This window comes from Centropristis striata, chromosome 17 (genome assembly GCF_030273125.1).
Source record: "Centropristis striata isolate RG_2023a ecotype Rhode Island chromosome 17, C.striata_1.0, whole genome shotgun sequence".
NCBI classification, from domain to species: Eukaryota; Metazoa; Chordata; class Actinopteri; order Perciformes; family Serranidae; genus Centropristis; species Centropristis striata.
The window spans coordinates 9,124,717-9,138,908 of NC_081533.1; the positions used below are offsets into that span (position 1 = coordinate 9,124,717).

General features: G+C 37.2%; 1 protein-coding gene and 5 non-coding genes across 7 annotated transcripts in view; 3 read left to right on the forward strand and 3 right to left on the reverse strand.

Annotated features, from left to right (window-relative positions):
• Positions 1-2,078: 2,078 nt before the first annotated feature.
• trnan-guu (transfer RNA asparagine (anticodon GUU)) lies at positions 2,079-2,152 on the forward strand. The gene has a single exon. It is a non-coding gene; the product is annotated as a tRNA-Asn (tRNA).
• A 2,112-nt stretch (positions 2,153-4,264) lies between these two features.
• On the reverse strand, positions 4,265-4,338 carry trnan-guu (transfer RNA asparagine (anticodon GUU)). The gene has a single exon. It is a non-coding gene; the product is annotated as a tRNA-Asn (tRNA).
• Positions 4,339-4,450: 112 nt separating this feature from the next.
• trnak-cuu (transfer RNA lysine (anticodon CUU)) lies at positions 4,451-4,523 on the forward strand. Its single transcript has one exon. It is a non-coding gene; the product is annotated as a tRNA-Lys (tRNA).
• A 1,345-nt stretch (positions 4,524-5,868) lies between these two features.
• On the reverse strand, positions 5,869-5,941 carry trnak-cuu (transfer RNA lysine (anticodon CUU)). The gene has a single exon. It is a non-coding gene; the product is annotated as a tRNA-Lys (tRNA).
• A 605-nt stretch (positions 5,942-6,546) lies between these two features.
• Positions 6,547-6,619, reverse strand: trnak-cuu (transfer RNA lysine (anticodon CUU)). Its single transcript has one exon. It is a non-coding gene; the product is annotated as a tRNA-Lys (tRNA).
• A 4,472-nt stretch (positions 6,620-11,091) lies between these two features.
• Positions 11,092-14,192, forward strand: part of LOC131989586 (adipose secreted signaling protein) — a 57,014-nt gene continuing 53,913 nt past the window's right edge. Inside the window, exon 1 of one of the 2 annotated variants that reach the window (XM_059354856.1) lies at positions 11,092-11,460. The gene's annotated coding sequence lies outside the window, so the exon portion shown is untranslated. Of the gene's footprint in view, positions 11,466-14,192 lie in introns of both variants that reach the window. The other variant, XM_059354855.1, reaches the window with a different exon arrangement.

Sequence of the window (14,192 nt, forward strand, 5' to 3'; positions counted from 1 at the left end):
GCCTTTTCTGATTTGCCAATATATAGTTAATTCATCAGTCATAAAGCAGATCTAGAATAACACAATCCCTTATCATCTGGAAAGGAAAACGATGGTGATATTTTGTATTTTTGGTATTAACTAGTCACACGACTGATCACTGGACTAAAAGAAGCCTGAAATAGCCTTAGAAACCAACTTGATCAACCACAAGACAGTAGAAATTATTCTTCAAGGGAACTCAAAGCAAAATACACAAAATACTACTCAGATTAAAATATTTAATCAAACAGCCCAAAACCTGACCCACAAAGTACTGCACAATACTTGCAAGAAGTGTGGGCAATTTACAACAACACAGACTGGGCACAGCCAATACAAGGCCATTGCAGGCTGTTAACAAGGAGCAGTGGTTGGAAGAGATAAAAAATAATAATTGATTGTTTAAGCCCCACCTAGAGGCATGGACACTGGGTTAGTGGCCCTTTCAGAGGCCTGGAAACTGGACACTTTAATTTCTGAATTTCATGTTCAATTAATTTGTTCATTTTTGTTAAAAAAAATTACTTTCTCATAGCCAACCGTTGCCAACTCCACTGGTTCATAGGTTTATGAAAAAATACATTTGATAGTAATTTGGAGACTGTGTGGTGCTGTTGAATTGTGTTATATTATTGCATTATCCTGAGAAGTGTTTCTGATATTTTGTCCTCCCGAAACTGATTGAAGCACAATACAGGCAAGAAGTGTTAGCAGTTTAGAACAGTACAGACTGGACACAGCCAATCCAAGGGCACTGTATACTTTCCCTCTGTAGAGGCTGTGTTAAGAAGCTGGCTAGACAGAGGGGGGCAACTCTCTGGGAAACCAGGTTGGTCAGATCCTGATCAGCATCTTGACTGTGCAGGAGGGGCCAAGTCTTAATAAAAAGTTACCAATTCAGAAAATAATGTGTTCATTGCCAGACATGCATTTATGGTCTCAGAGAATTTCTCCCTAACTGCCAAAGCTAAATCTACCTAAAACTCAACCCTAGTCTTCGTGTGGTTCTGCGGCGGGTAGATTAAGCACAAACCCAGCAAGTTTGTAAATCAACCTGCAGTAGGCGACTCACGTTTCGTGGATGTGCCCCCGAGATAGCTGTCCGAAGACAACTAACGTCCTACCGTTCCCCACAGCACTAAAAGAAAAAAAACAAACGGACACAATCCATAGAGGAAAGTGTCCTACCACCTAACGGAGAATGCTCTGTACCATAGCATATCAAACCAGAAACACTTACCTTTTGAAAGGCACACGGCAATCTGATCCCAGTTCAGAAACCAGCACTTCTTGCAAGGAAAAACATGGTAAATGTTGCTAAAACCAGGAACTAGAGCAAATCAAAAGACCAAAAACAGCCCTTACAAGAAGGCAACAAGGCCAAAAAGCCAGAACCCACCTAGACCCAATCACCTATTAAGCTGTGCAATCACACCCTGCACCCAGCTGCCACTGTCACAACACAAACTTTTTCACAAAATAAATGTGCCCTAAATGGATGAGTGCCTTTTGTCATGACCTGGCTCAATCAGCCACAAAAAAGGACATTCCATGTCAAAATTAAAGCAAGGAAGCTAATTAAAACAAATGAAGCCAAATGTAAAAGGTTAACATTAAAAAGGTTGATTAAAGTATCGTGTGTGGCTGTCAGTGGTGTGTTATGTGCGTGAAGGTGCATGAAAGCATTGTAAAGAACAAAGCCAACATAACTAAACTGGATAGGAGCAAAGCTGTAGTTGGAGCAGAGTCACAGAGAGAGAGCTGCCAGCTGCTTCCTGACATAATTAATATCAGGTTTTCCCAGTTGCTCTAATGATCACCTTCATTGAGAGCACAGACTGATGATCACACAGCAACTCAAGATGACACATAAGGGGTCATCACTCTAGAAGTCAGTGCAAACACACAACATTTTCAGTTGTAGCCCTTGGAAGACCAAAAAAGGTATAACAAACGATACTCTTTTGTTGGGGATTGAATTAAAAAGTGTTTAACAAATCACTTCAACAAACTGAGTGTAGGGTCATAATCCAAACCTCCTTTTGGCAGGGACACGAGTCTCTGTGGCGCAATCGGTTAGCGCGTTCGGCTGTTAACCGAAAGGTTGGTGGTTCGAGCCCACCCAGGGACGATAGCTTTTTCTTTTTCCCTCCTTTGGATAAACAATCGAGGGAATGGGGGAGGGGAAGAAGCAGGAAGAACAAGGCGGGTGAAGCTGACAGTGCTTATACAACAGCTTTGTCACCCACAGGTCCTGCAGTTTAAATCTCTCCATAGTAAAGCTTGGTAGAGTCTTAGAATTACAGCACTGACAACTACATGGACTATGAACTCTTAAACAATTACAGTTGACTCACAAAGCAATTTCAAACCACAGTATTGGAGTTTTCATTTACAACATAGGTGCAGTTTAAGCTTATTCAATTCAATTAAATTTCATAATATAGCCCAGAATCACAAATCACAAATTTGCCTCAAAGGGCTTTACAGAACGTACAAGGTACGACACCCTCTGTGAACAAACCACAGGCAGAGCAACTGAGGAGGGATCCCCCACCCAGGACGGACAGACATGCGATAGATGTTATTTGTACGTAGCAGATCAGCATAATAGAGTAGATGGAGTGTGTGAGGGAAGAGGTAGGGAGGATAGAGGGGGAGGGTTGAGAGGGGAAGAGAGAGACAGAGAAGAACAATGAAGTCTAAGTAATTAGGGATGTAACGATGCAGTTAACAATGCAGACAGTTAAAAATTGATACAAATGTTGTTAAGTTGGTTGAAATGAAAAATGAATGGGGATACCCTTTTTCAACAGCAGAGGGCGTAATCAACTTTTGAGATCACTTGTTCGACGGCATGTGTCACTGTCAGTTATAAGGCGGGTTTCCATGAGGGTAAAAAGTGGCCGCTGGGAAAGCTTCAGGCCACGCCCTCTGAAATGGCCGCTCACTCGGCATGTCTCCATTACAAATAAAGGACCCAGAGGGATTTACGAGACTCCGGAAATGACGTATGGTTTTCGATCGTCATGTAATCGCTAAGCCACGGTTTGGACCATGACGTCACATACGCGATGGATTTAACACGTAAATAATAAGGAAAGAGACACCGAGATGGAAGGAGCAGAGCTTGCTGTGTTTCTTGTCGCTGTGTTCGTGCACATGGCGGCGGTGATTATTGACTAGAGGAGACGAATCCTCTCGCAACATCGCCAGCTTTTAATATGGCGCGTGTTGTTGTGGCATCGAGTACTACATCACATCCCGCTTATCGGTCTATCCAATCAGCAATCAGACTTTTTTCAGGGGAAGAAAATGGCCCTGCTCTTCAACAGGGCCAAAAAACAGGGGCAAAAAATATATATATTTCAGTTGCAATTTTAGGGCATATGCCTTGTTTTGCACAGTTTACCCTACCTCGGAGAAATAAAGTGATTCTTTTTAAATACGGTCAAACGGCAGTATTGGAGTTTTCATTTACAACATAGGTGCAGTTTAAGCTCATTCAATTCAATCCAATTTCACAATATAGCCTCAAAGGGCTTTACAGAATGTAAAAGGTACGACACATTCTCTGTGAACAAACCACAGGCGGGGCAACTGAGGAGGGATCCCCCACCCAGGACGGACAGACGTGCGATAGATGTTATTTGTACATAGCAGATCAGCATAATAGAGTAGATGGAGTGTGTGAGGGAAGAGGTAGGGAGGATAGAGGGGGAGGGTTGAGAGGGGGGAGAGAGACAGAGAAGAACAATGAAGTCTAAGTAATTAGGGATGTAACGATGCAGTTAACAATGCAGACAGTTAAAAATCGATACAAATGTGTGGCGATTTAAGTTGGTTGAGATGAGATGAGAAAACTTTTTAAAGATCTTTTTCAGTTCTTATTTGTCATCAAGCTCATTCTGTTTGAGCTCGTGAGGAAATCGTATTGTTAACCCCCTAATCAGAAATTGTCAGTTGAGTGTATCGTTACATCCCTATGAATAATGAAGGTAGATATGGTGCTGGTAGATAAAGTCAAATGACAGTGGTAGTAAAAGTACTAATAGTAGTAATAGAAGGAAGAGGATTTATGGTAATGGTCATTGTACTACTAAAAATAAAATGTCCTAAAAATAAATGGCAGCAGATCATTCTTCTGTTACTAGTATGTTTTCATTGGAAAACAACACCTAACATAAGGAAAGTAATAGCACTAAGGTTTCTATAGCTACAGTCAACAGAAAGAAAACATTCTCGTCCCTGGGTGGGCTCGAACCACCAACCTTTCGGTTAACAGCCGAACGCGCTAACCGATTGCGCCACAGAGACGAAGTTAGTGCATTTGGGACCTTTCACTTCTTTTCAGTGTGCTCGGCAAAGGGGGATGGGACATGCCGGAGGGAGACACGTGTGGTTGTGGTGGGGGGAAGGGCACTTCACAGCCCGGCTAGCTCAGTCGGTAGAGCATGAGACTCTTAATCTCAGGGTCGTGGGTTCGAGCCCCACGTTGGGCGCAATCTTTTGATTATCCTGTCCCTACTCTTTCACACCAGCATCTGCTAACATCTACATGCCATCCAATGTCAAGGACACGGATTCTTTACTTTAGCTTGGTTCCCTTCACGTTTAATCAGCAAAACAAACCCACTACTAGAATATGTTATCTTGTTCATAATTAATTTTATTATTAATTAACTATCAAACATCAGAACTGCCACACCAGAGCTCTGTACTGTAAAGCAAGGTATGTGGTTAGCAAGATAGCTTCTCACAGAACGGATATACAGAAAGGCAACAAGAGACAGATTTTTATAATGATAATAAATACATATATGTTAATGTTATGTGTTATTATTGTTATCATTATAATATAAATATTACTAATATAACATACAAGGAATGATTAAATGTTTTATATATAAATTATTTAATGTGCAAACTTCCCGAGAGTACTCATGAACTTCCCTGCTCTGCCCTTTTTCGGGACGTTGTCGAACGTCACTGGAAAGACCCGAGTAGTCCCGAGTAGACCCGAATGAACGACGAACAGTTCCGGAGGAAAAGTTACCAGTTAAGTGCACCGCTGCTGCCGCACATCCTCGTCGGTTACGGCAGAGTCAAACTGAGCCTCATCATAACTGTTATCACTTAGTGTTCGTTGTGTGTGAGTACAAGTTATTTGCGTAGGTTGATTATTATTATTTGCTGTATAATGTACATTTTTATGGATCCAGACCGGTCCCCATGTTGTGATGCGTGATCCCGCACACAGAGTTTTATTTTTGAGACTTCACCACAGAAAGTCCTTTAACTTGTTCCCGTGTGAACCAATTAAAGAGGATTAAAAAAACTCTATGGAGTAGCTGCAGTTCTTCGAAAAGAAAATTAAAGCCAGACTGTCTACGCCTGCATACAAAATATAGTTTACAAACAACACTGCAGATAAACTGTCCAGTAGCATTTGCCTTTCATTTTGCGCTCAATATTTATGTCTTTCATGATGACATGAACATCATGACATTTGTAGATGGCATAAAGTACCGGGATAGCGAGCGCCTAAAGGACCGCACTGACATTAAACTTTCATATCAAGGTGGGGGCCACAAAATATCGTCACGAGGGCCGCAATTGGCGTGTGTGATAGAGAGAGATATGGCGCAGAATGCAATGCAGGCAGACAGCGCAGCACTAAAGAATAAACATTAAATCATTCATGCGTTGCATTTTTTTTTTTTTTATGCCGGACATTCTAGCCCGGGCGCTACAGATTTCAGGCCGAGCGGGGCGCCTGGCCAAATAAGGTCTGCAGGAAACCCTGGTATGCTGAAGAACTCTCTTTGTAGAAAAAGAAAAGTTGTGCGCCCAACGTGGGGCTCGAACCCACGACCCTGAGATTAAGAGTCTCATGCTCTACCGACTGAGCTAGCCGGGCTACAATACAGGTCTAGGAAGCATGGCTTAAGAATGTGCATTCAGCTCTGAAGTAGAGCCACTTTCCATTAGCCCATCCATGTGTTCTTACCTCACAGCTACACAATTTAACCACTACACATGCTTCTACTTATTATTGAATCGATATTGAAGCATTTAAATCAATATCGAATGGTTCTTAACAATACCCAGCTCTACTGCAGTGTGAAGTAGGATTTAGCACTGATTGTGTACTAGAATTTACCATGTCTTTCAAGGCGTCCCTGGGTGGGCTTGAACTACCAACCTTTCTGTTAACAGCTAACCGATTGCGCCACAGAGAACTCAAGTCATCTGCTTTAGTAACAGCATAGGGAACATTTGATCTGGGGGTGGAAGGGGGATAAACAAGCACAGACGCACACACATAACAGAAAAAGCAGGTGGTGCTGCTTCACCCTGACTTCCTGTGCTTAAGCTGCAAATTAACCCTTCTGCTGCAAACGGACTACAAACTTTTCAGGTTACCACTAAATGCACAAAATAATTATTGTATCTAATGTGTTCTAATGTGTGTGTATCAACAGTCCTGGGTGACATTTTTTTTAAGAAAATAGAAAAGTTATGCGCCCAACGTGGGGCTCGAACCCACGACCCTGAGATTAAGAGTCTCATGCTCTACCGACTGAGCTAGCCGGGCTGCTGATGTCACTTCAGGGGGTGGGGTTTATAAATGTGCAAAAAGTAAATAAAGACATGCAGTTTTCTGTGCTTAATATCAGTATTAGCTAAACATTATTTTTTGTGAGTTGTGTTCTCTGTCTAATTACCCAGTAAAAGGCTCAGAAGAACAGCTTAGATATCCCGATTAAGGTTGGCAATTGTCTGCTAAATGAATGAATTTGAGGGTTGAAATCCGTTGCTTCACCTGTTCCCAGTACCAGGTCAAGCCTAAAAGATGTAAAATAGTGCCACATAAAATAACACTTTTGTGTTTTGTCAGGTTAAAAAGTATCTTAAATAACATTTCACAATTATGTTTGTCTGTAGAGAAAGAAAGAGAAAACCAGTAACCTTACCTAGTAAAAGTGTATGCACCATACACCATGTGCTGACCTAAACTTCTGTTAGTTTTTCCTACTTTACTACACTAATATTACCCGCATTTGCTCCAATATTTCCCATTAAGTTTCTTTACACAGCGCAATTAAACTCATAGGCACACTAATTGACATTATAAGAGTAACTATTAACCCTCTGGAGTCTCCAAAAGCGATAAAGCACGACTTCTTCACCACATCCAGACTAGAAAACAAAGCAGCGTGGAGCCCTACTGTAAATTTACCTCTAAAGTTCTGGCTGTAAACTCCATGAGGCCAGTTTCAGTTTGATGATGATATACCAAGTAAAACTGGAGACAAGCTCAAATATATTTTGAATAAAATTATAGAAATGGATGTAACCCTCTTATATGTTATATATGTTATATGTATAACATATATATGTTATACGTGTTGCTACCTTTGTTCACATTTGCAACATTTAATGTTTTTACAGAGCATGATAGTGTTTTGAAAGTACAAAAAGATTCAAAATCAAATTTTATGTTGGGCTAAAAAAAGACACCAAAAGACCAAAAAAAGACACAAAATGACCAAAAAAAATCAGAAAGACTAAAAAAGACAAAATGAAAGAAAAAATACACAAAATGACCATAAAAAGAAAACAAAATAACCAAAAAAGCCACAAATTAACTAAAAAAGACACAACAGACACAAAAAGATAAATAAAAAAATAAAAAAGACACAAATAGACACAATTGACCAAAAAAGACACAAAACGACATGAAAATGATTCAAAAATGGACAAAATAGCCCAAGACTCCATGAGGTTAATGCTAAAGCCATTAAGGCCAAGTTCATAATAATAGTTTTAAGCTCGGCTACCATGTGCTCAAGTGTTTAACACCTACTTCACTCGACAACTATAGGTCAAGCAGTAATTACTGCGACATTAACATCAATAGTTTTTAACCAATAAACACCTTTTCTTTACAAAGAGCAAGTTAAAGTTATATTCTTGGCATGCATTAAAATGTGATGTTAAGTCACTTTCTTACCGTGAAGACGAGCTCCAAGTTAGCTCACGTTACCTTAAACCTCGTGGCATCGCTGCTCGCTGCTCGGCCTCCAGTTGCGCACCAAATGAGTAAGTTGAAACGCTGTCAAAATCCCCCTTACGAGCCGTAAATACATTTATATTCGGCGATTTAGCTAAACAAAGCTTCAAAACGTTATCAAAATGATAGAAATGCGACTTGCTTTGCTCCGAAGCGCGTTTTTTCTTCTCCATCCGGGAACTTCAGAACGACGAGCGGAGGAGGGGTGTGTTGTTGCTGGGCAGAAAAACAATCTTACGCAAATGTCGTAAACTTTTTTTTATGCTACTATATTCTCTATCACAGTTACATAAAATTAACATCTTTATGTGTGTTGCTTTTGCAATTGTTTTATTTTTCGTTATAAAGGTGTGTGTGCACACCTGTATTACAGAGTTAAACTGTGACATTCTGTCAAATATCATCTGTAATTTATAAATGAATGATGTAACGACCAGATAATGTGAGCCACTTATTACACACTAGCATGTCAATGTCACATAAACATTACATTAAGTAGCTTACAACATTTCATGCATTCAGACTTGAAACACGTTGTGCTCGAGTAAACGTACTTTGTTACTTTAGGTGGTTGAATGTCCCTAAATACATAAACTAGTGTAAATTACAAGACCAATAGTTAGGAGTTGTTGTTGTTTTTTGTTTTTTTGTTTTTTTTTACATAAAACATATGATATGTTTTTTTATATGATACAGTGCATATTAGTAATTAGTTATAGTATTAGTAATTTACTAATAATATACCCATTAATATACAAAGTAGTAGGCTATATTTAAAAATTAGTGCCACATTAAAGAATGCTAAGAAATGTTTTTGTTTGTTTGTTTGGTCATGCCAATTAACAATAATGCTAACAAGAATATGAACATTTCTTCATGAAATTGACTTATTTAAATTTTTCTTCTGACTTTATCCTAACCCCTTTAGTTGCTCTCAATCAGAATAATATAAATGTATACATACTTTATTTTCTGTCACGTTTCTATTTATTTATTATTCATTATTTATTTATTAAAATACCAGGGTAAGCCTTGTTTTTTGTAAGATTAATTTATAAGTATACATACTGTACATACATACATACATACATACATACATACATACATACGTTTTTGGTAAAATGAGAAAATTTACAGTAAGGTCATGTACATAGTTTCTAAGAAAAATAATGACAAAACCTGTAAATCCAACACTGTCTAGTAAAATGCCATGAAAATGAAAAATAAAAACAAAAACTTTTTCAGAAAATGTAATTCTTTGGAGGGTTTCTTCCGATTTTGCCCTATTTTATTTTATTTTATTTTATTTTTTAATAATGTATTTTAATTAATACAGGTGCATCTCAATACATTAGAATATCATGGAAAAGTCCATTTCCAGTAGTTAAAGTCAAATAGCCCCTACCAAGTATTGAGTTCTTATACATTTCCATATTAAACATACCTTTTAAAAGTTGGTCTTTTGTAATATTAAAAACATTTTTGAGGCACTGAATTTTAGGTCTTCATTAAATGTAAGCCATAATCATTATAATAAGAAAAAAATTAATTAATTAAGACATTAAATGTTGCATTCTGTGTGTAATGGATCTATATAATGTGTTATTTCCACTTTTTCGCTTGAGTTACTGACATAAATAAACTTTTCTATCGTCACACTGTTAAAATAATCGGCTAAGTCATTTTTTGTCAAAAAATTTTTTTTCCCCTAAATCATCTCCTCATGATGCTGGCCACCTATGGTAAAATCTCCTACATCCTCAGTTGATCAGATCATGATTTTACCCCTTTAAGATCATCACTTCTTTGACAATTTGCCACATTCATAGGCATCAGATAAGAACCCAGCAAAGAAGAGCTAGAGGGAGATTGTTTAGTTATCAGTTTAGTTTATCAGTGTTTTATTGTTGACACTAATATTGGTAACACTTTATTTTGAAGGTGTCTACATAAGTGTGTCATAAACATGACATGGGATGTGTCATGAACATTAATGACACTTTGAAGTAACATTAATGCTCATGATACTTGTCATGTCATCTTTCTGACAGGCTTGTGTGACTCTTATGTAGACACCTTCAAAATAAAGTGTTACCATATCTTGCTTAAGTCACAAAGGCACGTTCAAAAAGTTGCCTGAGTCATTTATTTCTCTTAAGTTACATAATTTACACACGGTGTTATTACTATGCCAATAGCCATCCTTTGTTACATCCTTTTTGAGTAAAATGATCAATAAATGTCATATGTTACACTTTTGGTGTTTTTGTGCTTCCTGCAAAACTTGAAAAAATGAGTTAGGCGATTATTTTAATAGGGTGACGATATGATATTCTACTTTATTGAGACGCACCTGTAGGAGAGCACTTTTTTTTTTTAACCCTATAAAGCCTGAACCATGAAATAATTGCCAGAAAATTCAATTTTTGTAAAAACTGAGTGCTTATTAACCTGCTGACGAATTTTAAGAAATAAATAAATTGCATATATGAATTCTAATTTGTATCATATTTGATACATCAGGTCTTTTTGTGCAATTTGTTGCTCACAGTTTGATTTTCTCGAACTAACAAAAACACATAAACCCTAACATTTTTAACCTATTAAGACTTTGACTTTTCCTTTTTCCTCAAACATGCAAAATACATATTTTTTCCATATAACACAACATCATACATCTGCTGATATGACGTTTTTTAATGCAGCAATGACTGATCCATTCGTGGAACCTGCATATCATTTTTGCTACATCTGGTATTTGTGTGCAATTTGTTGCTCAGTTTGTTTATCTTCAACACATGTATACATCAAGTTTTTGATGATGTAGAGGTCTCAAAAATAACTGTATCTAATATGATACACTTGGCTTTATAGGGTTAAATACCTGGTGCTATACAGATACACCACCACTAGATGGCGCCCTATCGCCACTATAAAGCCCAGGTGTCTGGAGATGAAGCGAGAGACCAACTGCTGCATTACAACCAGCTTTGATCTTTACTTCTCCGCGAAACACTGAGGAGAGAGGGTCGACTCAGGTGTTTCTAGTGAACAGCTATTGTTATTATTATTATTATACTTAATAAACTAATGAAAACCGGGTTGTAAGCGACACACGATGAGCCGCGACCAAACCACGTGATCAAATGCGGAAATTGTCCGATCGGGAAAGTGTAGCGGAGTAAAGAGGGGAGTGGAGGTTTTTGGCGTCCGTCTGTGTTTTGAGCTGCTGCTGGTGGTGCTGCTGGTGTTAGACGGAGTCCCCGCCGCAGCAAACAACGCTTCAGCAGAGAGACAAACGACGAGCTCGGTTATCTGCTCAGCTGTAGATGAACAGTGAGTTTCACCTGCCGTGAATAAAAGTAAGGTAAGCCAAAAACAAACCGAAACAAAACGTGACAGGTTGTGTTAACCCTCTGTGTTACGGTGTTGCCCTCAGGCAACACACCCATTTTTGGCCTGTCAAATTTCTACAATGCATGTTTTTGAGTGATGCGACACTTTAAAAAAGAGGGAAGAGTATAGGGAACCACTAGCAATGCTTTAGTTTGTTATCCGTATTTTGGAGTTTTCCAAAGGAAACAGCTTTGCCATTTCGCGCCACAAGAAATCACTCAAAACATAATTTTGTGGCCCTTTTCCATCTGGAAAAAAAATATTCCTACTGATAGGTGAGTAAACCTTAATTTTTGATAGTTTCATACACTTAGACTGTTCGAGACAGTCATTTCAATGGGTCGTTGGTTCAATGGTACAATGTTGCCTACAGGCAACATTCAAACAAGGAACCGGTTAAAAAAAGTTCCTTTTATAATGTTTTTAAATCTTAAAAAATGTTATGTATTGTACCCTGTTGAAGCTACTGAATCTTTTACACGTGTTTATTAAACAGATGTTAAAATTAATTTAAAAAACTTTCTTTTTCCACTTGTGCACCGTTATGGCACAATGTTGCCTACTGGCAACAAACCCCAAAAACTTAAAAAAAAAAAAAAAAAAAAACTGAAAAAAAAAAAAAATTATACTTCTTCTTCAGATTATGTTTATTTAGTCTATTTTAGGACAAAAACTCCAAACATTCTTTCCGAACTGGCCCTTTGGAGTTTGGGGCTATTTTGTCGGTTTTTGACTCCTTTTCCTCATTCTGCCTGTATAAACGACTTAAAAAGTGTTTACCATGCCATGTTGGTATTGTTTTCAGCACAACCTTACCTATATGACCTGATAATTAGATTTTTCATTTTGATTTACTGGATCAACATTTTCAACACAAAAAAACACACTAAAAACACACAAAATCTAAAAAATACACATAAAACCCACATTTTTTTAAAGCAAAAAACCCCACATAAAACCCCACTTAAAACACACGAAAACACACGGAAAACACATACTTTTTTTTTTTTTTTACAAAAAACACATAAAAAAATGACAAAACAACACACATAAAAATGACCAAAAAAACCCGCATAAAACACACACAAAAAACACACACAAATTGACAAAAATTACACAAAAGACATTAAAGACAAAATATTGCATTGAAAATGCTGATTGCAAACTGCAAAATTTGAAAAACCTCTGCAAAAACTTACACTTGGTCGAGGTGTTGTTTTTTTTTACCTTGGCTTAAAAAGGGTTGATGCGCAAAATTGGACTTGGAAACTTCTAAAAAAAGGTGACAGCAGGGCTCCATGCTGCTTCCTTTTTACGTTGCATTGTCATGACGAAGTCTTGCTCTGGTGCCTTCCTGGACTCCAGAGGGGAATTACTGCCGCAACTCACCTGTCAGGACAGCCAGCTAACATGGAGACGTTTATTTTGCTCCAACACCACTTAATAATGTTAATTTTGGTATTTTTGTGTGGCTGCTGTACTACCTAGTATGTTTATTTAGCTATCCCTGCTCTGTATACTGTGTACTGGAAATATTGTGTATGTTACCGAAGTCACTTTTAGTGTACATTTAAACTATACAACTTTTTATCAGTCACAGTAAAAAAAAACAACCCAATTAAATAATTTCTCGAAATATCAAGAACACAACCACGTCGTCTAAATTAATAATAACAGACACAAAGTAATAAGAATTTCTGTTGTATGCATATATATTTATTCTGTCCATTTTGCACTAAAGTTTTTGGTAAAATGAGAACATCCAGCTGCATACTTTTCATTTTATTTCTCTATTTAATTCACATAGGAATAAACAAAAAATAACACCAGTTAATAATGTTGATTTTTGTATTTTTGTGTGGCAGCTGTACTAAATAGTATGTTTATTTATCTATACCTGCTGTGTATACTGTGTAATGGAAGTATTGTTTATGTTACCAAAGTCTTTTTTAGTGTACATTTAAACTATACTACTTTTTATCAGTCACAATCAATAAAATCGCAATAAAATCATATATCGAAATATTGCGATACATAAGCACATCATCAAAATTGATAATAACAGAAACAAAGTAACCAGAATTTCTCAGAAAACCTTTTGTATGCATAGTTATTTGGGGTTTTTTTTGTTGATTTTGCACCTCCCTTTGATTTTATTTCAGTATTTCATTCACAGGAGTAAAGAAAAAGTTAAAAAATGTGTAATTTCAGTATTGTACTACATAGTATGTTTATATGTGTGTCAAAACACTCTTATCAATCCCTGCTTTGTATACTGTGTACTGTATGTATTGTTAATGTCAACACAACAAAGTCACTTTTAGTGTATATATATATATACTTCAGTCACAGTCTTGTTATGTTAATTACACAGGCACAACAATTTAGTTCCATAAATACTGCTTTTTTGTCTTCAAACACAGGGCTGGGCAGTTAGTTAATAAGATAATAAATGTCTTTCAAAGGTATAGTTTCACAATAAAAGCATGTCATCTAAATTGATGATAACAGAAACAAAGTAGCTAGAATTTCTTAGAAAATCTTTTTTATGGATATATATTTATTTTGTCAATTTTGCACCACTCTGTATTTTTGTGTGGCTGCTACTACATAGTAATGTTAATGTCAACACAACAAAGTCACTTTTAGTATACATATATATACTGTAAATATATGTATGTATATATGTATGTATATA